At 42.3% G+C, this 19,615-nt stretch overlaps 22 non-coding genes across 22 annotated transcripts; all 22 read left to right on the top strand.

The window, feature by feature from the left end:
- Positions 1-229: 229 nt before the first annotated feature.
- trnaq-cug (transfer RNA glutamine (anticodon CUG)) lies at positions 230-301 on the top strand. Its single transcript has one exon. It is a non-coding gene; the product is annotated as a tRNA-Gln (tRNA).
- A 1,020-nt stretch (positions 302-1,321) lies between these two features.
- trnaq-uug (transfer RNA glutamine (anticodon UUG)) lies at positions 1,322-1,393 on the top strand. The gene has a single exon. It is a non-coding gene; the product is annotated as a tRNA-Gln (tRNA).
- Positions 1,394-1,833: 440 nt separating this feature from the next.
- Positions 1,834-1,905, top strand: trnae-cuc (transfer RNA glutamic acid (anticodon CUC)). The gene has a single exon. It is a non-coding gene; the product is annotated as a tRNA-Glu (tRNA).
- A 993-nt stretch (positions 1,906-2,898) lies between these two features.
- On the top strand, positions 2,899-2,970 carry trnaq-cug (transfer RNA glutamine (anticodon CUG)). The gene has a single exon. It is a non-coding gene; the product is annotated as a tRNA-Gln (tRNA).
- A 1,021-nt stretch (positions 2,971-3,991) lies between these two features.
- trnaq-uug (transfer RNA glutamine (anticodon UUG)) lies at positions 3,992-4,063 on the top strand. The gene has a single exon. It is a non-coding gene; the product is annotated as a tRNA-Gln (tRNA).
- A 440-nt stretch (positions 4,064-4,503) lies between these two features.
- Positions 4,504-4,575, top strand: trnae-cuc (transfer RNA glutamic acid (anticodon CUC)). Its single transcript has one exon. It is a non-coding gene; the product is annotated as a tRNA-Glu (tRNA).
- A 996-nt stretch (positions 4,576-5,571) lies between these two features.
- Positions 5,572-5,643, top strand: trnaq-cug (transfer RNA glutamine (anticodon CUG)). Its single transcript has one exon. It is a non-coding gene; the product is annotated as a tRNA-Gln (tRNA).
- A 1,021-nt stretch (positions 5,644-6,664) lies between these two features.
- Positions 6,665-6,736, top strand: trnaq-uug (transfer RNA glutamine (anticodon UUG)). Its single transcript has one exon. It is a non-coding gene; the product is annotated as a tRNA-Gln (tRNA).
- A 440-nt stretch (positions 6,737-7,176) lies between these two features.
- Positions 7,177-7,248, top strand: trnae-cuc (transfer RNA glutamic acid (anticodon CUC)). The gene has a single exon. It is a non-coding gene; the product is annotated as a tRNA-Glu (tRNA).
- Positions 7,249-8,244: 996 nt separating this feature from the next.
- On the top strand, positions 8,245-8,316 carry trnaq-cug (transfer RNA glutamine (anticodon CUG)). The gene has a single exon. It is a non-coding gene; the product is annotated as a tRNA-Gln (tRNA).
- A 1,021-nt stretch (positions 8,317-9,337) lies between these two features.
- trnaq-uug (transfer RNA glutamine (anticodon UUG)) lies at positions 9,338-9,409 on the top strand. Its single transcript has one exon. It is a non-coding gene; the product is annotated as a tRNA-Gln (tRNA).
- Positions 9,410-9,849: 440 nt separating this feature from the next.
- trnae-cuc (transfer RNA glutamic acid (anticodon CUC)) lies at positions 9,850-9,921 on the top strand. The gene has a single exon. It is a non-coding gene; the product is annotated as a tRNA-Glu (tRNA).
- Positions 9,922-10,917: 996 nt separating this feature from the next.
- Positions 10,918-10,989, top strand: trnaq-cug (transfer RNA glutamine (anticodon CUG)). Its single transcript has one exon. It is a non-coding gene; the product is annotated as a tRNA-Gln (tRNA).
- Positions 10,990-12,008: 1,019 nt separating this feature from the next.
- Positions 12,009-12,080, top strand: trnaq-uug (transfer RNA glutamine (anticodon UUG)). The gene has a single exon. It is a non-coding gene; the product is annotated as a tRNA-Gln (tRNA).
- Positions 12,081-12,520: 440 nt separating this feature from the next.
- Positions 12,521-12,592, top strand: trnae-cuc (transfer RNA glutamic acid (anticodon CUC)). Its single transcript has one exon. It is a non-coding gene; the product is annotated as a tRNA-Glu (tRNA).
- A 996-nt stretch (positions 12,593-13,588) lies between these two features.
- trnaq-cug (transfer RNA glutamine (anticodon CUG)) lies at positions 13,589-13,660 on the top strand. The gene has a single exon. It is a non-coding gene; the product is annotated as a tRNA-Gln (tRNA).
- A 1,022-nt stretch (positions 13,661-14,682) lies between these two features.
- Positions 14,683-14,754, top strand: trnaq-uug (transfer RNA glutamine (anticodon UUG)). The gene has a single exon. It is a non-coding gene; the product is annotated as a tRNA-Gln (tRNA).
- Positions 14,755-15,194: 440 nt separating this feature from the next.
- trnae-cuc (transfer RNA glutamic acid (anticodon CUC)) lies at positions 15,195-15,266 on the top strand. The gene has a single exon. It is a non-coding gene; the product is annotated as a tRNA-Glu (tRNA).
- Positions 15,267-16,262: 996 nt separating this feature from the next.
- On the top strand, positions 16,263-16,334 carry trnaq-cug (transfer RNA glutamine (anticodon CUG)). The gene has a single exon. It is a non-coding gene; the product is annotated as a tRNA-Gln (tRNA).
- A 1,020-nt stretch (positions 16,335-17,354) lies between these two features.
- Positions 17,355-17,426, top strand: trnaq-uug (transfer RNA glutamine (anticodon UUG)). The gene has a single exon. It is a non-coding gene; the product is annotated as a tRNA-Gln (tRNA).
- A 440-nt stretch (positions 17,427-17,866) lies between these two features.
- trnae-cuc (transfer RNA glutamic acid (anticodon CUC)) lies at positions 17,867-17,938 on the top strand. Its single transcript has one exon. It is a non-coding gene; the product is annotated as a tRNA-Glu (tRNA).
- Positions 17,939-18,934: 996 nt separating this feature from the next.
- Positions 18,935-19,006, top strand: trnaq-cug (transfer RNA glutamine (anticodon CUG)). Its single transcript has one exon. It is a non-coding gene; the product is annotated as a tRNA-Gln (tRNA).
- The last annotated feature ends 609 nt before the right edge of the window (positions 19,007-19,615 follow it).

The raw sequence follows: 19,615 nt of genomic DNA, 5'->3' as shown, positions 1-19,615 counted from the left end.
CACGATTGGGTGCTGATAGTGCAGTTCTCCAGACCTGCTGCCAGCTGCCAGTATGAACCAAGAAATGAAACGTCGCATTTTGGATTCGACAGGAAAAATGGATATTGAAGGACTGTGTGCAATCAGAACGGGGAGAACGCCTTGCGGTCCAGGGTTTGTCAGCAGTAGGGGATTTTACACCTGGGAGCTGAGGATGTTACAGCCATTCCTCTCTCGCTTGCTCCGCAGTGGTTCCATGGTGTAATGGTGAGCACTCTGGACTCTGAATCCAGCGATCCGAGTTCAAATCTCGGTGGGACCTGTATTTAACCATAAGTTTTGATCATGTGAACTACCAAATGTCATATGTCTGGACCACAAGTGTACAATCGGTCATATAAAATACAATGCAGATTCCGGTATCTGAGGTCGAAAATGGTTTAATAACAAGTAATGTGTATTTTCAAGTGTTTCTGTTTAATTTCAGAAATGCCCTGCGCTTAATTTTAGTCCGAGATTGTAGTAGAGAATGACAGTAGTAGCGCCAATAATGTCCCTGATACGTTTCATTGCACAGGTCTCTGGCACGCATTTCTTTGTGTGTTGCAGGACGCCGTGGCTAAGATGGTTACAGCGCCTCCCTAGTAAACGGTGTCTTTGGTTATATTTTTTTTTTTTCAGCACCTCAACGTTGAGGCTGTGTTTTTGTCACATTTTGTGACTGTTGGGGAGCACCTCCAACACAGACAAATACTTTCCTGTAGTCGCAGGATAAACATTTTTGTCAAAAGAGAACGAGAAAAACTAATAATAATAATATCATAAAAATAAATAAATAAATGAAATAAAAAAAAAACTGCGACGAGGATACGATTGTAACCGGTATATAGTGCACTAATAATCCTACACCAAAGCTCCTGATCCAGTGCCACGTTTTCACTGCAGCCACTAGAGATGAATGGTGACCGAGTCATTTTTTACTTCATTTCTTTCATTTTCTGTTATGCAGAGAGAAATGAACGTCGCCGTCTTTCAGCAGTTGATCTCGAGTGGTATACTTTAAAAAAAAAAAAAAAAAACATCTAGAAACACCAACACAACGCAGATATAGAATAGCCGGAGTGTGAGCGCAGGCAGGGAAACAGAGAAGCGGGTTTCAGCTCTTACTAGTCAAGGAGAGACACACACAGACGGGTTACACCATTCAAATCCACGCGTGCAGATGTCGTTTCAGCTCTTGCTGCATCAGATAGCTTCAGCCATTGTGAAGTATTCGAAAATGTTTGAAAGAAAATCATAATATCCAGAGATTCCCTGCAACGTAAAACCGACATAGGTGATTGGTTCCATGGTGTAATGGTTAGCACTCTGGACTTTGAATCCAGTGATCCGAGTTCAAATCTCGGTGGAACCATCCGTTTATTTTCATTGTCTTACAAAAACAAATTGAAAATCAGGTTTTTATTTTAAGTGACCAATGTTGTAGACTCCCACTGCTAGCTTTAAAAGCATTAACTGGTGGGACTCGGTTTTACAACCTTCCAACGTACCCATCGGTGCTTGAGTAGATGTCCAATGCGCTATCGATTGCATCACAGAGCCTCTCGAGGGCATTAAGCAAACGTACCTACCAGCAAACTAAGCGCGGCATGGTCCGGAATAATCTGAAAGGGAGAACTACTTCTAGTTCTTGAACAATTAGAAATGGACCACAGCAATTCATTTAATTATGCGGCAGTTTATTATGATTCATTGTCTGTCACTGCTCAGGGCTTGGGGGCTGTTCCGTTTTCGATGCTTCAGCTTTGTTAGCAAAGGAATTCCTGGCCAGCCGTGCAGACCTCCACAGCAGCGTCCCTGGTGGTCTAGTGGTTAGGATTCGGCGCTCTCACCGCCGCGGCCCGGGTTCGATTCCCGGTCAGGGAAGTTACTTTATTGCCCATTAGTATTCCGATTAAAACCATTCTATTACTCTTCATTAATCAGATGTACATATGTCTATTTCTTGGCTGTGGCCCGACTGCATTCAATTAAAAGCACACCCTTGATATTATTACAGGGTCTGTGCACATTGATTCGCAACCCCTTTTGGCATTAACTTCTTTTCAGTCTGCAGAAAAGGATTTTACAATTGCTCCTTACAAGTGAGAGGACAGCTAGGGTTTAACCACCCCCATCTACACAATCACACAGTTAACACAATAAGTACCGACTAAAAAGAGACACAGAATTATTCTATGCAGCCACTCATTCAGTGCTCCAGTGCTGTGACGCGCAGCAAATCGGTAGGTGCGTTCAAGTGCCTGTAACTCAAAAACGGAAATCGGTAGGTGCGTTCAAGTGCCTGTAACTCAAAAACGGAAAGGGCTAGGCACGCAGTCTACATACCAAACGAAAGAGGAGGCTCCGCGATTTCCCCTGATATCTAACATGCCCAGGTGTCATGTTTCTAGAATAAACTATAGCGTCCAGAATACAGTGGTGCCTTCACTTGCTAGGAGACAGCTGTGCGAATTTGTATTTGAAAGTGTATATTCACTTATAAAGATCCAACGTATTTAGTTTTTAAGGGCATGTTTATTAATTTAAATTAGCAATACCGATGTTATTCAAACCGTTTCTAAATATACATGTGTAATACATATATTGTCATGTGTCTTATTATTTCAATGTGAGCAGTTTTTGTGGCGCACGATTGGGTGCTGATAGTGCAGTTCTCCAGACCTGCTGCCAGCTGCCAGTATGAACCAAGAAATGAAACGTCGCATTTTGGATTCGACAGGAAAAATGGATATTGAAGGACTGTGTGCAATCAGAACGGGGAGAACGCCTTGCGGTCCAGGGTTTGTCAGCAGTAGGGGATTTTACACCTGGGAGCTGAGGATGTTACAGCCATTCCTCTCTCGCTTGCTCCGCAGTGGTTCCATGGTGTAATGGTGAGCACTCTGGACTCTGACTCCAGCGCTCCGAGTTCAAATCTCGGTGGGACCTGTATTTAACCATAAGTTTTGATCATGTGAACTACCAAATGTCATATGTCTGGACCACAAGTGTACAATCGGTCATATAAAATACAATGCAGATTCCGGTATCTGAGGTCGAAAATGGTTTAATAACAAGTAATGTGTATTTTCAAGTGTTTCTGTTTAATTTCAGAAATGCCCTGCGCTTAATTTTAGTCCGAGATTGTAGTAGAGAATGACAGTAGTAGCGCCAATAATGTCCCTGATACGTTTCATTGCACAGGTCTCTGGCACGCATTTCTTTGTGTGTTGCAGGACGCCGTGGCTTAGATGGTTACAGCGCCTCCCTAGTAAACGGTGTCTTTGGTTATATTTTTTTTTTTTTCAGCACCTCAAAGTTGAGGCTGTGTTTTTGTCACATTTTGTGACTGTTGGGGAGCACCTCCAACACAGACAAATACTTTCCTGTAGTCGCAGGATAAACATTTTTGTCAAAAGAGAACGAGAAAAACTAATAATAATAATATCATAAAAATAAATAAATAAATGAAATAAAAAAAAAAAACTGCGACGAGGATACGATTGTAACCGGTATATAGTGCACTAATAATCCTACACCAAAGCTCCTGATCCAGTGCCACGTTTTCACTGCAGCCACTAGAGATGAATGGTGACCGAGTCATTTTTTTACTTCATTTCTTTCATTTTCTGTTATGCAGAGAGAAATAAACGTCGCCGTCTTTCAGCAGTTGATCTCGAGTGGTATACTTTAAAAAAAAAAAAAAACATCTAGAAACACCAACACAACGCAGATATAGAATAGCCGGAGTGTGAGCGCAGGCAGGGAAACAGAGAAGCGGGTTTCAGCTCTTACTAGTCAAGGAGAGACACACACAGACCGGTTACACCATTCAAATCCACGCGTGCAGATGTCGTTTCAGCTCTTGCTGCATCAGATAGCTTCAGCCATTGTGAAGTATTCGAAAATGTTTGAAAGAAAATCATAATATCCAGAGAGTCCCTGCAACGTAAAACCGACATAGGTGATTGGTTCCATGGTGTAATGGTTAGCACTCTGGACTTTGAATCCAGTGATCCGAGTTCAAATCTCGGTGGAACCTTCCGTTTATTTTCATTGTCTTACAAAAACAAATTGAAAATCAGGTTTTGATTTTAAGTGACCAATGTTGTAGACTCCCACTGCTAGCTTTAAAAGCATTAACTGGTGGGACTCGGTTTTACAACCTTCCAACGTACCCCTCGGTGCTTGAGTAGATGTCCAATGCGCTATCGATTGCATCACAGAGCCTCTCGAGGGCAGTAAGCAAACGTACCTACCAGCAAACTAAGCGCGGCATGGTCCGGAATAATCTGAAAGGGAGAACTACTTCTAGTTCTTGAACAATTAGAAATGGACCACAGCAATTCATTTAATTATGCGGCAGTTTATTATGATTCATTGTCTGTCACTGCTCAGGGCTTGGGGGCTGTTCCGTTTTCGATGCTTCAGCTTTGTTAGCAAAGGAATTCCTGGCCAGCCGTGCAGACCTCAACAGCAGCGTCCCTGGTGGTCTAGTGGTTAGGATTCGGCGCTCTCACCGCCGCGGCCCGGGTTCGATTCCCGGTCAGGGAAGTTACTTTATTGCCCATTAGTATTCCGATTAAAACCATTCTATTACTCTTCATTAATCAGATGTACATATGTCTATTTCTTGGCTGTGGCCCGACTGCATTCAATTAAAAGCACACCCTTCTTGATATTATTACAGGGTCTGTGCACATTGATTCGCAACCCCTTTTGGCATTAACTTCTTTTCAGTCTGCAGAAAAGGATTTTACAATTGCTCCTTACAAGTGAGAGGACAGCTAGGGTTTAACCACCCCCATCTACACAATCACACAGTTAACACAATAAGTACCGACTAAAAAGAGACACAGAATTATTCTATGCAGCCACTCATTCAGTGCTCCAGTGCTGTGACGCGCAGCAAATCGGTAGGTGCGTTCAAGTGCCTGTAACTCAAAAACGGAAATCGGTAGGTGCGTTCAAGTGCCTGTAACTCAAAAACGGAAAGGGCTAGGCACGCAGTCTACATACCAAACGAAAGAGGAGGCTCCGCGATTTCCCCTGATATCTAACATGCCCAGGTGTCATGTTTCTAGAATAAACTATAGCGTCCAGAATACAGTGCTGCCTTCACTTGCTAGGAGACAGCTGTGCGAATTTGTATTTGAAAGTGTATATTCACTTATAAAGATCCAACGTATTTAGTTTTTAAGGGCATGTTTATTAATTTAAATTAGCAATACCGATGTTATTCAAACCGTTTCTAAATATACATGTGTAATACATATATTGTCATGTGTCTTATTATTTCAATGTGAGCAGTTTTTGTGGCGCACGATTGGGTGCTGATAGTGCAGTTCTCCAGACCTGCTGCCAGCTGCCAGTATGAACCAAGAAATGAAACGTCGCATTTTGGATTCGACAGGAAAAATGGATATTGAAGGACTGTGTGCAATCAGAACGGGGAGAACGCCTTGCGGTCCAGGGTTTGTCAGCAGTAGGGGATTTTACACCTGGGAGCTGAGGATGTTACAGCCATTCCTCAATCGCTTGCTCCGCAGTGGTTCCATGGTGTAATGGTGAGCACTCTGGACTCTGACTCCAGCGCTCCGAGTTCAAATCTCGGTGGGACCTGTATTTAACCATAAGTTTTGATCATGTGAACTACCAAATGTCATATGTCTGGACCACAAGTGTACAATCGGTCATATAAAATACAATGCAGATTCCGGTATCTGAGGTCGAAAATGGTTTAATAACAAGTAATGTGTATTTTCAAGTGTTTCTGTTTAATTTCAGAAATGCCCTGCGCTTAATTTTAGTCCGAGATTGTAGTAGAGAATGACAGTAGTAGCGCCAATAATGTCCCTGATACGTTTCATTGCACAGGTCTCTGGCACGCATTTCTTTGTGTGTTGCAGGACGCCGTGGCTTAGATGGTTACAGCGCCTCCCTAGTAAACGGTGTCTTTGGTTATATTTTTTTTTTTTTCAGCACCTCAAAGTTGAGGCTGTGTTTTTGTCACATTTTGTGACTGTTGGGGAGCACCTCCAACACAGACAAATACTTTCCTGTAGTCGCAGGATAAACATTTTTGTCAAAAGAGAACGAGAAAAACTAATAATAATAATATCATAAAAATAAATAAATAAATGAAATAAAAAAAAAAAACTGCGACGAGGATACGATTGTAACCGGTATATAGTGCACTAATAATCCTACACCAAAGCTCCTGATCCAGTGCCACGTTTTCACTGCAGCCACTAGAGATGAATGGTGACCGAGTCATTTTTTTACTTCATTTCTTTCATTTTCTGTTATGCAGAGAGAAATAAACGTCGCCGTCTTTCAGCAGTTGATCTCGAGTGGTATACTTTAAAAAAAAAAAAAAACATCTAGAAACACCAACACAACGCAGATATAGAATAGCCGGAGTGTGAGCGCAGGCAGGGAAACAGAGAAGCGGGTTTCAGCTCTTACTAGTCAAGGAGAGACACACACAGACCGGTTACACCATTCAAATCCACGCGTGCAGATGTCGTTTCAGCTCTTGCTGCATCAGATAGCTTCAGCCATTGTGAAGTATTCGAAAATGTTTGAAAGAAAATCATAATATCCAGAGAGTCCCTGCAACGTAAAACCGACATAGGTGATTGGTTCCATGGTGTAATGGTTAGCACTCTGGACTTTGAATCCAGTGATCCGAGTTCAAATCTCGGTGGAACCTTCCGTTTATTTTCATTGTCTTACAAAAACAAATTGAAAATCAGGTTTTGATTTTAAGTGACCAATGTTGTAGACTCCCACTGCTAGCTTTAAAAGCATTAACTGGTGGGACTCGGTTTTACAACCTTCCAACGTACCCCTCGGTGCTTGAGTAGATGTCCAATGCGCTATCGATTGCATCACAGAGCCTCTCGAGGGCAGTAAGCAAACGTACCTACCAGCAAACTAAGCGCGGCATGGTCCGGAATAATCTGAAAGGGAGAACTACTTCTAGTTCTTGAACAATTAGAAATGGACCACAGCAATTCATTTAATTATGCGGCAGTTTATTATGATTCATTGTCTGTCACTGCTCAGGGCTTGGGGGCTGTTCCGTTTTCGATGCTTCAGCTTTGTTAGCAAAGGAATTCCTGGCCAGCCGTGCAGACCTCAACAGCAGCGTCCCTGGTGGTCTAGTGGTTAGGATTCGGCGCTCTCACCGCCGCGGCCCGGGTTCGATTCCCGGTCAGGGAAGTTACTTTATTGCCCATTAGTATTCCGATTAAAACCATTCTATTACTCTTCATTAATCAGATGTACATATGTCTATTTCTTGGCTGTGGCCCGACTGCATTCAATTAAAAGCACACCCTTCTTGATATTATTACAGGGTCTGTGCACATTGATTCGCAACCCCTTTTGGCATTAACTTCTTTTCAGTCTGCAGAAAAGGATTTTACAATTGCTCCTTACAAGTGAGAGGACAGCTAGGGTTTAACCACCCCCATCTACACAATCACACAGTTAACACAATAAGTACCGACTAAAAAGAGACACAGAATTATTCTATGCAGCCACTCATTCAGTGCTCCAGTGCTGTGACGCGCAGCAAATCGGTAGGTGCGTTCAAGTGCCTGTAACTCAAAAACGGAAATCGGTAGGTGCGTTCAAGTGCCTGTAACTCAAAAACGGAAAGGGCTAGGCACGCAGTCTACATACCAAACGAAAGAGGAGGCTCCGCGATTTCCCCTGATATCTAACATGCCCAGGTGTCATGTTTCTAGAATAAACTATAGCGTCCAGAATACAGTGGTGCCTTCACTTGCTAGGAGACAGCTGTGCGAATTTGTATTTGAAAGTGTATATTCACTTATAAAGATCCAACGTATTTAGTTTATAAGGGCATGTTTATTAATTTAAATTAGCAATACCGATGTTATTCAAACCGTTTCTAAATATACATGTGTAATACATATATTGTCATGTGTCTTATTATTTCAATGTGAGCAGTTTTTGTGGCGCACGATTGGGTGCTGATAGTGCAGTTCTCCAGACCTGCTGCCAGCTGCCAGTATGAACCAAGAAATGAAACGTCGCATTTTGGATTCGACAGGAAAAATGGATATTGAAGGACTGTGTGCAATCAGAACGGGGAGAACGCCTTGCGGTCCAGGGTTTGTCAGCAGTAGGGGATTTTACACCTGGGAGCTGAGGATGTTACAGCTATTCCTCTCTCGCTTGCTCCGCAGTGGTTCCATGGTGTAATGGTGAGCACTCTGGACTCTGAATCCAGCGATCCGAGTTCAAAGCTCGATGGGACCTGTATTTAACCATAAGTTTTGATCATGTGAACTACCAAATGTCATATGTCTGGACCACAAGTGTACAATCGGTCATATAAAATACAATGCAGATTCCGGTATCTGAGGTCGAAAATGGTTTAATAACAAGTAATGTGTATTTTCAAGTGTTTCTGTTTAATTTCAGAAATGCCCTGCGCTTAATTTTAGTCCTAGATTGTAGTAGAGAATGACAGTAGTAGCGCCAATAATGTCCCTGATACGTTTCATTGCACAGGTCTCTGGCACGCATTTCTTTGTGTGTTGCAGGACGCCGTGGCTTAGATGGTTACAGCGCCTCCCTAGTAAACGGTGTCTTTGGTTATATTTTTTTTTTTTCAGCACCTCAAAGTTGAGGCTGTGTTTTTGTCACATTTTGTGACTGTTGGGGAGCACCTCCAACACAGACAAATACTTTCCTGTAGTCGCAGGATAAACATTTTTGTCAAAAGAGAACGAGAAAAACTAATAATAATAATATCATAAAAATAAATAAATAAATGAAATAAAAAAAAAAAACTGCGACGAGGATACGATTGTAACCGGTATATAGTGCACTAATAATCCTACACCAAAGCTCCTGATCCAGTGCCACGTTTTCACTGCAGCCACTAGAGATGAATGGTGACCGAGTCATTTTTTTACTTCATTTCTTTCATTTTCTGTTATGCAGAGAGAAATAAACGTCGCCGTCTTTCAGCAGTTGATCTCGAGTGGTATACTTTAAAAAAAAAAAAAAAACATCTAGAAACACCAACACAACGCAGATATAGAATAGCCGGAGTGTGAGCGCAGGCAGGGAAACAGAGAAGCGGGTTTCAGCTCTTACTAGTCAAGGAGAGACACACACAGACGGGTTACACCATTCAAATCCACGCGTGCAGATGTCGTTTCAGCTCTTGCTGCATCAGATAGCTTCAGCCATTGTGAAGTATTCGAAAATGTTTGAAAGAAAATCATAATATCCAGAGAGTCCCTGCAACGTAAAACCGACATAGGTGATTGGTTCCATGGTGTAATGGTTAGCACTCTGGACTTTGAATCCAGTGATCCGAGTTCAAATCTCGGTGGAACCTTCCGTTTATTTTCATTGTCTTACAAAAACAAATTGAAAATCAGGTTTTGATTTTAAGTGACCAATGTTGTAGACTCCCACTGCTAGCTTTAAAAGCATTAACTGGTGGGACTCGGTTTTACAACCTTCCAACGTACCCCTCGGTGCTTGAGTAGATGTCCAATGCGCTATCGATTGCATCACAGAGCCTCTCGAGGGCAGTAAGCAAACGTACCTACCAGCAAACTAAGCGCGGCATGGTCCGGAATAATCTGAAAGGGAGAACTACTTCTAGTTCTTGAACAATTAGAAATGGACCACAGCAATTCATTTAATTATGCGGCAGTTTATTATGATTCATTGTCTGTCACTGCTCAGGGCTTGGGGGCTGTTCCGTTTTCGATGCTTCAGCTTTGTTAGCAAAGGAATTCCTGGCCAGCCGTGCAGACCTCCACAGCAGCGTCCCTGGTGGTCTAGTGGTTAGGATTCGGCGCTCTCACCGCCGCGGCCCGGGTTCGATTCCCGGTCAGGGAAGTTACTTTATTGCCCATTAGTATTCCGATTAAAACCATTCTATTACTCTTCATTAATCAGATGTACATATGTCTATTTCTTGGCTGTGGCCCGACTGCATTCAATTAAAAGCACACCCTTCTTGATATTATTACAGGGTCTGTGCACATTGATTCGCAACCCCTTTTGGCATTAACTTCTTTTCAGTCTGCAGAAAAGGATTTTACAATTGCTCCTTACAAGTGAGAGGACAGCTAGGGTTTAACCACCCCCCTCTACACAATCACACAGTTAGCACAATAAGTACCGACTAAAAAGAGACACAGAATTATTCTATGCAGCCACTCATTCAGTGCTCCAGTGCTGTGACGCGCAGCAAATCGGTAGGTGCGTTCAAGTGCCTGTAACTCAAAAACGGAAATCGGTAGGTGCGTTCAAGTGCCTGTAACTCAAAAACGGAAAGGGCTAGGCACGCAGTCTACATACCAAACGAAAGAGGAGGCTCCGCGATTTCCCCTGATATCTAACATGCCCAGGTGTCATGTTTCTAGAATAAACTATAGCGTCCAGAATACAGTGGTGCCTTCACTTGCTAGGAGACAGCTGTGCGAATTTGTATTTGAAAGTGTATATTCACTTATAAAGATCCAACGTATTTAGTTTATAAGGGCATGTTTATTAATTTAAATTAGCAATACCGATGTTATTCAAACCGTTTCTAAATATACATGTGTAATACATATATTGTCATGTGTCTTATTTTTTCAATGTGAGCAGTTTTTGTGGCGCACGATTGGGTGCTGATAGTGCAGTTCTCCAGACCTGCTGCCAGCTGCCAGTATGAACCAAGAAATGAAACGTCGCATTTTGGATTCGACAGGAAAAATGGATATTGAAGGACTGTGTGCAATCAGAACGGGGAGAACGCCTTGCGGTCCAGGGTTTGTCAGCAGTAGGGGATTTTACACCTGGGAGCTGAGGATGTTACAGCCATTCCTCTCTCGCTTGCTCCGCAGTGGTTCCATGGTGTAATGGTGAGCACTCTGGACTCTGAATCCAGCGATCCGAGTTCAAATCTCGATGGGACCTGTATTTAACCATAAGTTTTGATCATGTGAACTACCAAATGTCATATGACTGGACCACAAGTGTACAATCGGTCATATAAAATACAATGCAGATTGCGGTATCTGAGGTCGAAAATGGTTTAATAACAAGTAATGTGTATTTTCAAGTGTTTCTGTTTAATTTCAGAAATGTCCTGCGCTTAATTTTAGTCCTAGATTGTAGTAGAGAATGACAGTAGTAGCGCCAATAATGTCCCTGATACGTTTCATTGCACAGGTCTCTGGCACGCATTTCTTTGTGTGTTGCAGGACGCCGTGGCTTAGATGGTTACAGCGCCTCCCTAGTAAACGGTGTCTTTGGTTATATATATTTTTTTTCAGCACCTCAAAGTTGAGGCTGTGTTTTTGTCACATTTTGTGACTGTTGGGGAGCACCTCCAACACAGACAAATACTTTCCTGTAGTCGCAGGATAAACATTTTTGTCAAAAGAGAACGAGAAAAACTAATAATAATAATATCATAAAAATAAATAAATAAATGAAATAAAAAAAAAAAACTGCGACGAGGATACGATTGTAACCGGTATATAGTGCACTAATAATCCTACACCAAAGCTCCTGATCCAGTGCCACGTTTTAACTGCAGCCACTAGAGATGAATGGTGACCGAGTCATTTTTACTTCATTTCTTTCATTTTCTGTTATGCAGAGAGAAATAAACGTCGCCGTCTTTCAGCAGTTGATCTCGAGTGGTATACTTTAAAAAAAAAAAAAAAACATCTAGAAACACCAACACAACGCAGATATAGAATAGCCGGAGTGTGAGCGCAGGCAGGGAAACAGAAAAGCGGGTTTCAGCTCTTACTAGTCAAGGAGAGACACACACAGACCGGTTACACCATTCAAATCCACGCGTGCAGATGTCGTTTCAGCTCTTGCTGCATCAGATAGCTTCAGCCATTGTGAAGTATTCGAAAATGTTTGAAAGAAAATCATAATATCCAGAGATTCCCTGCAACGTAAAACCGACATAGGTGATTGGCTCCATGGTGTAATGGTTAGCACTCTGGACTTTGAATCCAGTGATCCGAGTTCAAATCTCGGTGGAACCTTCCGTTTATTTTCATTGTCTTACAAAAACAAATTGAAAATCAGGTTTTGATTTTAAGTGACCAATGTTGTAGACTCCCACTGCTAGCTTTAAAAGCATTAACTGGTGGGACTCGGTTTTACAACCTTCCAACGTACCCCTCGGTCCTTGAGTAGATGTCCAATGCGCTATCGATTGCATCACAGAGCCTCTCGAGGGCAGTAAGCAAACGTACCTACCAGCAAACTAAGCGCGGCATGGTCCGGAATAATCTGAAAGGGAGAACTACTTCTAGTTCTTGAACAATTAGAAATGGACCACAGCAATTCATTTAATTATGCGGCAGTTTATTATGATTCATTGTCTGTCACTGCTCAGGGCTTGGGGGCTGTTCCGTTTTCGATGCTTCAGCTTTGTTAGCAAAGGAATTCCTGGCCAGCCGTGCAGACCTCCACAGCAGCGTCCCTGGTGGTCTAGTGGTTAGGATTCGGCGCTCTCACCGCCGCGGCCCGGGTTCGATTCCCGGTCAGGGAAGTTACTTTATTGCCCATTAGTATTCCGATTAAAACCATTCTATTACTCTTCATTAATCAGATGTACATATGTCTATTTCTTGGCTGTGGCCCGACTGCATTCAATTAAAAGCACACCCTTCTTGATATTATTACAGGGTCTGTGCACATTGATTCGCAACCCCTTTTGGCATTAACTTCTTTTCAGTCTGCAGAAAAGGATTTTACAATTGCTCCTTATAAGTGAGAGGACAGCTAGGGTTTAACCACCCCCCTCTACACAATCACACAGTTAGCACAATAAGTACCGACTAAAAAGAGACACAGAATTATTCTATGCAGCCACTCATTCAGTGCTCCAGTGCTGTGACGCGCAGCAAATCGGTAGGTGCGTTCAAGTGCCTGTAACTCAAAAACGAAAATCGGTAGGTGCGTTCAAGTGCCTGTAACTCAAAAACGGAAAGGGCTAGGCACGCAGTCTACATACCAAACGAAAGAGGAGACTCCGCGATTTCCCCTGATATCTAACATGCCCAGGTGTCATGTTTCTAGAACAAACTATAGCGTCCAGAATACAGTGGTGCCTTCACTTGCTAGGAGACAGCTGTGCGAATTTGTATTTGAAAGTGTATATTCACTTATAAAGATCCAACGTATTTAGTTTTTAAGGGCATGTTTATTAATTTAAATTAGCAATACCGATGTTATTCAAACCGTTTCTAAATATACATGTGTAATACATATATTGTCATGTGTCTTATTATTTCAATGTGAGCAGTTTTTGTGGCGCACGATTGGGTGCTGATAGTGCAGTTCTCCAGACCTGCTGCCAGCTGCCAGTATGAACCAAGAAATGAAACGTCGCATTTTGGATTCGACAGGAAAAATGGATATTGAAGGACTGTGTGCAATCAGAACGGGGAGAACGCCTTGCGGTCCAGGGTTTGTCAGCAGTAGGGGATTTTACACCTGGGAGCTGAGGATGTTACAGCCATTCCTCTCTCGCTTGCTCCGCAGTGGTTCCATGGTGTAATGGTGAGCACTCTGGACTCTGAATCCAGCGATCCGAGTTCAAATCTCGGTGGGACCTGTATTTAACCATAAGTTTTGATCATGTGAACTACCAAATGTCATATGTCTGGACCACAAAGTGTACAATCGGTCATATAAAATACAATGCAGATTCCGGTATCTGAGGTCGAAAATGGTTTAATAACAAGTAATGTGTATTTTCAAGTGTTTCTGTTTAATTTCAGAAATGCCCTGCGCTTAATTTTAGTCCTAGATTGTAGTAGAGAATGACAGTAGTAGCGCCAATAATGTCCCTGATACGTTTCATTGCACAGGTCTCTGGCACGCATTTCTTTGTGTGTTGCAGGACGCCGTGGCTTAGATGGTTACAGCGCCTCCCTAGTAAACGGTGTCTTTGGTTATATATTTTTTTTTTCAGCACCTCAAAGTTGAGGCTGTGTTTTTGTCACATTTTGTGACTGTTGGGGAGCACCTCCAACACAGACAAATACTTTCCTGTAGTCGCAGGATAAACATTTTTGTCAAAAGAGAACGAGAAAAACTAATAATAATAATATCATAAAAATAAATAAATAAATGAAATAAAAAAAAAAAAACTGCGACGAGGATACGATTGTAACCGGTATATAGTGCACTAATAATCCTACACCAAAGCTCCTGATCCAGTGCCACGTTTTCACTGCAGCCACTAGAGATGAATGGTGACCGAGTCATTTTTTACTTCATTTCTTTCATTTTCTGTTATGCAGAGAGAAATAAACGTCGCCGTCTTTCAGCAGTTGATCTCGAGTGGTATACTTTAAAAAAAAAAAAAAAACATCTAGAAACACCAACACAACGCAGATATAGAATAGCCGGAGTGTGAGCGCAGGCAGGGAAACAGAGAAGCGGGTTTCAGCTCTTACTAGTCAAGGAGAGACACACACAGACCGGTTACACCATTCAAATCCACGCGTGCAGATGTCGTTTCAGCTCTTGCTGCATCAGATAGCTTCAGCCATTGTGAAGTATTCGAAAATGTTTGAAAGAAAATCATAATATCCAGAGAGTCCCTGCAACGTAAAACCGACATAGGTGATTGGTTCCATGGTGTAATGGTTAGCACTCTGGACTTTGAATCCAGTGATCCGAGTTCAAATCTCGGTGGAACCTTCCGTTTATTTTCATTGTCTTACAAAAACAAATTGAAAATCAGGTTTTGATTTTAAGTGACCAATGTTGTAGACTCCCACTGCTAGCTTTAAAAGCATTAACAGGTGGGACTCGGTTTTACAACCTTCCAACGTACCCCTCGGTCCTTGAGTAGATGTCCAATGCGCTATCGATTGCATCACAGAGCCTCTCGAGGGCAGTAAGCAAACGTACCTACCAGCAAACTAAGCGCGGCATGGTCCGGAATAATCTGAAAGGGAGAACTACTTCTAGTTCTTGAACAATTAGAAATGGACCACAGCAATTCATTTAATTATGCGGCAGTTTATTATGATTCATTGTCTGTCACTGCTCAGGGCTTGGGGGCTGTTCCGTTTTCGATGCTTCAGCTTTGTTAGCAAAGGAATTCCTGGCCAGCCGTGCAGACCTCCACAGCAGCGTCCCTGGTGGTCTAGTGGTTAGGATTCGGCGCTCTCACCGCCGAGGTTCGGGTTCGATTCCCGGTCAGGGAAGTTACTTTATTGCCCATTAGTATTCCGATTAAAACCATTCTATTACTCTTCATTAATCAGATGTACATATGTCTATTTCTTGGCTGTGGCCCGACTGCATTCAATTAAAAGCACACCCTTCTTGATATTATTACAGGGTCTGTGCACATTGATTCGCAACCCCTTTTGGCATTAACTTCTTTTCAGTCTGCAGAAAAGGATTTTACAATTGCTCCTTACAAGTGAGAGGACAGCTAGGGTTTAACCACCCCCCTCTACACAATCACACAGTTAGCACAATAAGTACCGACTAAAAAGAGACACAGAATTATTCTATGCAGCCACTCATTCAGTGCTCCAGTGCTGTGACGCGCAGCAAATCGGTAGGTGCGTTCAAGTGCCTGTAACTCAAAAACGGAAATCGGTAGGTGCGTTCAAGTGCCTGTAACTCAAAAACGGAAAGGGCTAGGCACGCAGTCTACATACCAAACGAAAGAGGAGGCTCCGCGATTTCCCCTGATATCTAACATGCCCAGGTGTCATGTTTCTAGAATAAACTATAGCGTCCAGAATACAGTGGTGCCTTCACTTGCTAGGAGACAGCTGTGCGAATTTGTATTTGAAAGTGTATATTCACTTATAAAGATCCAACGTATTTAGTTTATAAGGGCATGTTTATTAATTTAAATTAGCAATACCGATGTTATTCAAACCGTTTCTAAATATACATGTGTAATACATATATTGTCATGTGTCTTATTATTTCAATGTGAGCAGTTTTTGTGGCGCACGATTGGGTGCTGATAGTGCAGTTCTCCAGACCTGCTGCCATCTGCCAGTATGAACCAAGAAATGAAACGTCGCATTTTGGATTCGACAGGAAAAATGGATATTGAAGGACTGTGTGCAATCAGAACGGGGAGAACGCCTTGCGGTCCAGGGTTTGTCAGCAGTAGGGGATTTTACACCTGGGAGCTGAGGATGTTACAGCTATTCCTCTCTCGCTTGCTCCGCAGTGGTTCCATGGTGTAATGGTGAGCACTCTGGACTCTGAATCCAGCGATCCGAGTTCAAATCTCGATGGGACCTGTATTTAACCATAAGTTTTGATCATGTGAACTACCAAATGTCATATGACTGGACCACAAGTGTACAATCGGTCATATAAAATACAATGCAGATTGCGGTATCTGAGGTCGAAAATGGTTTAATAACAAGTAATGTGTATTTTCAAGTGTTTCTGTTTAATTTCAGAAATGCCCTGCGCTTAATTTTAGTCCTAGATTGTAGTAGAGAATGACAGTAGTAGCGCCAATAATGTCCCTGATACGTTTCATTGCACAGGTCTCTGGCACGCATTTCTTTGTGTGTTGCAGGACGCCGTGGCTTAGATGGTTACAGCGCCTCCCTAGTAAACGGTGTCTTTGGTTATATATTTTTTTTTTCAGCACCTCAAAGTTGAGGCTGTGTTTTTGTCACATTTTGTGACTGTTGGGGAGCACCTCCAACACAGACAAATACTTTCCTGTAGTCGCAGGATAAACATTTTTGTCAAAAGAGAACGAGAAAAACTAATAATAATAATATCATAAAAATAAATAAATAAATGAAATAAAAAAAAAAAACTGCGACGAGGATACGATTGTAACCGGTATATAGTGCACTAATAATCCTACACCAAAGCTCCTGATCCAGTGCCACGTTTTCACTGCAGCCACTAGAGATGAATGGTGACCGAGTCATTTTTTTACTTCATTTCTTTCATTTTCTGTTATGCAGAGAGAAATAAACGTCGCCGTCTTTCAGCAGTTGATCTCGAGTGGTATACTTTAAAAAAAAAAAAAAACATCTAGAAACACCAACACAACGCAGATATAGAATAGCCGGAGTGTGAGCGCAGGCAGGGAAACAGAGAAGCGGGTTTCAGCTCTTACTAGTCAAGGAGAGACACACACAGACCGGTTACACCATTCAAATCCACGCGTGCAGATGTCGTTTCAGCTCTTGCTGCATCAGATAGCTTCAGCCATTGTGAAGTATTCGAAAATGTTTGAAAGAAAATCATAATATCCAGAGAGTCCCTGCAACGTAAAACCGACATAGGTGATTGGTTCCATGGTGTAATGGTTAGCACTCTGGACTTTGAATCCAGTGATCCGAGTTCAAATCTCGGTGGAACCTTCCGTTTATTTTCATTGTCTTACAAAAACAAATTGAAAATCAGGTTTTGATTTTAAGTGACCAATGTTGTAGACTCCCACTGCTAGCTTTAAAAGCATTAACTGGTGGGACTCGGTTTTACAACCTTCCAACGTACCCCTCGGTGCTTGAGTAGATGTCCAATGCGCTATCGATTGCATCACAGAGCCTCTCGAGGGCAGTAAGCAAACGTACCTACCAGCAAACTAAGCGCGGCATGGTCCGGAATAATCTGAAAGGGAGAACTACTTCTAGTTCTTGAACAATTAGAAATGGACCACAGCAATTCATTTAATTATGCGGCAGTTTATTATGATTCATTGTCTGTCACTGCTCAGGGCTTGGGGGCTGTTCCGTTTTCGATGCTTCAGCTTTGTTAGCAAAGGAATTCCTGGCCAGCCGTGCAGACCTCCACAGCAGCGTCCCTGGTGGTCTAGTGGTTAGGATTCGGCGCTCTCACCGCCGCGGCCCGGGTTCGATTCCCGGTCAGGGAAGTTACTTTATTGCCCATTAGTATTCCGATTAAAACCATTCTATTACTCTTCATTAATCAGATGTACATATGTCTATTTCTTGGCTGTGGCCCGACTGCATTCAATTAAAAGCACACCCTTCTTGATATTATTACAGGGTCTGTGCACATTGATTCGCAACCCCTTTTGGCATTAACTTCTTTTCAGTCTGCAGAAAAGGATTTTACAATTGCTCCTTACAAGTGAGAGGACAGCTAGGGTTTAACCACCCCCCTCTACACAATCACACAGTTAGCACAATAAGTACCGACTAAAAAGAGACACAGAATTATTCTATGCAGCCACTCATTCAGTGCTCCAGTGCTGTGACGCGCAGCAAATCGGTAGGTGCGTTCAAGTGCCTGTAACTCAAAAACGGAAATCGGTAGGTGCGTTCAAGTGCCTGTAACTCAAAAACGGAAAGGGCTAGGCACGCAGTCTACATACCAAACGAAAGAGGAGGCTCCGCGATTTCCCCTGATATCTAACATGCCCAGGTGTCATGTTTCTAGAATAAACTATAGCGTCCAGAATACAGTGGTGCCTTCACTTGCTAGGAGACAGCTGTGCGAATTTGTATTTGAAAGTGTATATTCACTTATAAAGATCCAACGTATTTAGTTTATAAGGGCATGTTTATTAATTTAAATTAGCAATACCGATGTTATTCAAACCGTTTCTAAATATACATGTGTAATACATATATTGTCATGTGTCTTATTTTTTCAATGTGAGCAGTTTTTGTGGCGCACGATTGGGTGCTGATAGTGCAGTTCTCCAGACCTGCTGCCAGCTGCCAGTATGAACCAAGAAATGAAACGTCGCATTTTGGATTCGACAGGAAAAATGGATATTGAAGGACTGTGTGCAATCAGAACGGGGAGAACGCCTTGCGGTCCAGGGTTTGTCAGCATTAGGGGATTTTACACCTGGGAGCTGAGGATGTTACAGCCATTCCTCTCTCGCTTGCTCCGCAGTGGTTCCATGGTGTAATGGTGAGCACTCTGGACTCTGAATCCAGCGATCCGAGTTCAAATCTCGATGGGACCTGTATTTAACCATAAGTTTTGATCATGTGAACTACCAAATGTCATATGACTGGACCACAAGTGTACAATCGGTCATATAAAATACAATGCAGATTGCGGTATCTGAGGTCGAAAATGGTTTAATAACAAGTAATGTGTATTTTCAAGTGTTTCTGTTTAATTTCAGAAATGCCCTGCGCTTAATTTTAGTCCTAGATTGTAGTAGAGAATGACAGTAGTAGCGCCAATAATGTCCCTGATACGTTTCATTGCACAGGTCTCTGGCACGCATTTCTTTGTGTGTTGCAGGACGCCGTGGCTTAGATGGTTACAGCGCCTCCCTAGTAAACGGTGTCTTTGGTTATATATTTTTTTTTTCAGCACCTCAAAGTTGAGGCTGTGTTTTTGTCACATTTTGTGACTGTTGGGGAGCACCTCCAACACAGACAAATACTTTCCTGTAGTCGCAGGATAAACATTTTTGTCAAAAGAGAACGAGAAAAACTAATAATAATAATATCATAAAAATAAATAAATAAATGAAATAAAAAAAAAAAACTGCGACGAGGATACGATTGTAACCGGTATATAGTGCACTAATAATCCTACACCAAAGCTCCTGATCCAGTGC

This window comes from Acipenser ruthenus, chromosome 11, assembly GCF_902713425.1.
Source record: "Acipenser ruthenus chromosome 11, fAciRut3.2 maternal haplotype, whole genome shotgun sequence".
Lineage (NCBI taxonomy): Eukaryota > Metazoa > Chordata > Actinopteri > Acipenseriformes > Acipenseridae > Acipenser > Acipenser ruthenus.
Note: the sequence above shows the minus strand (reverse complement) of the source record. Positions and strands in the feature narration are given on the sequence as shown.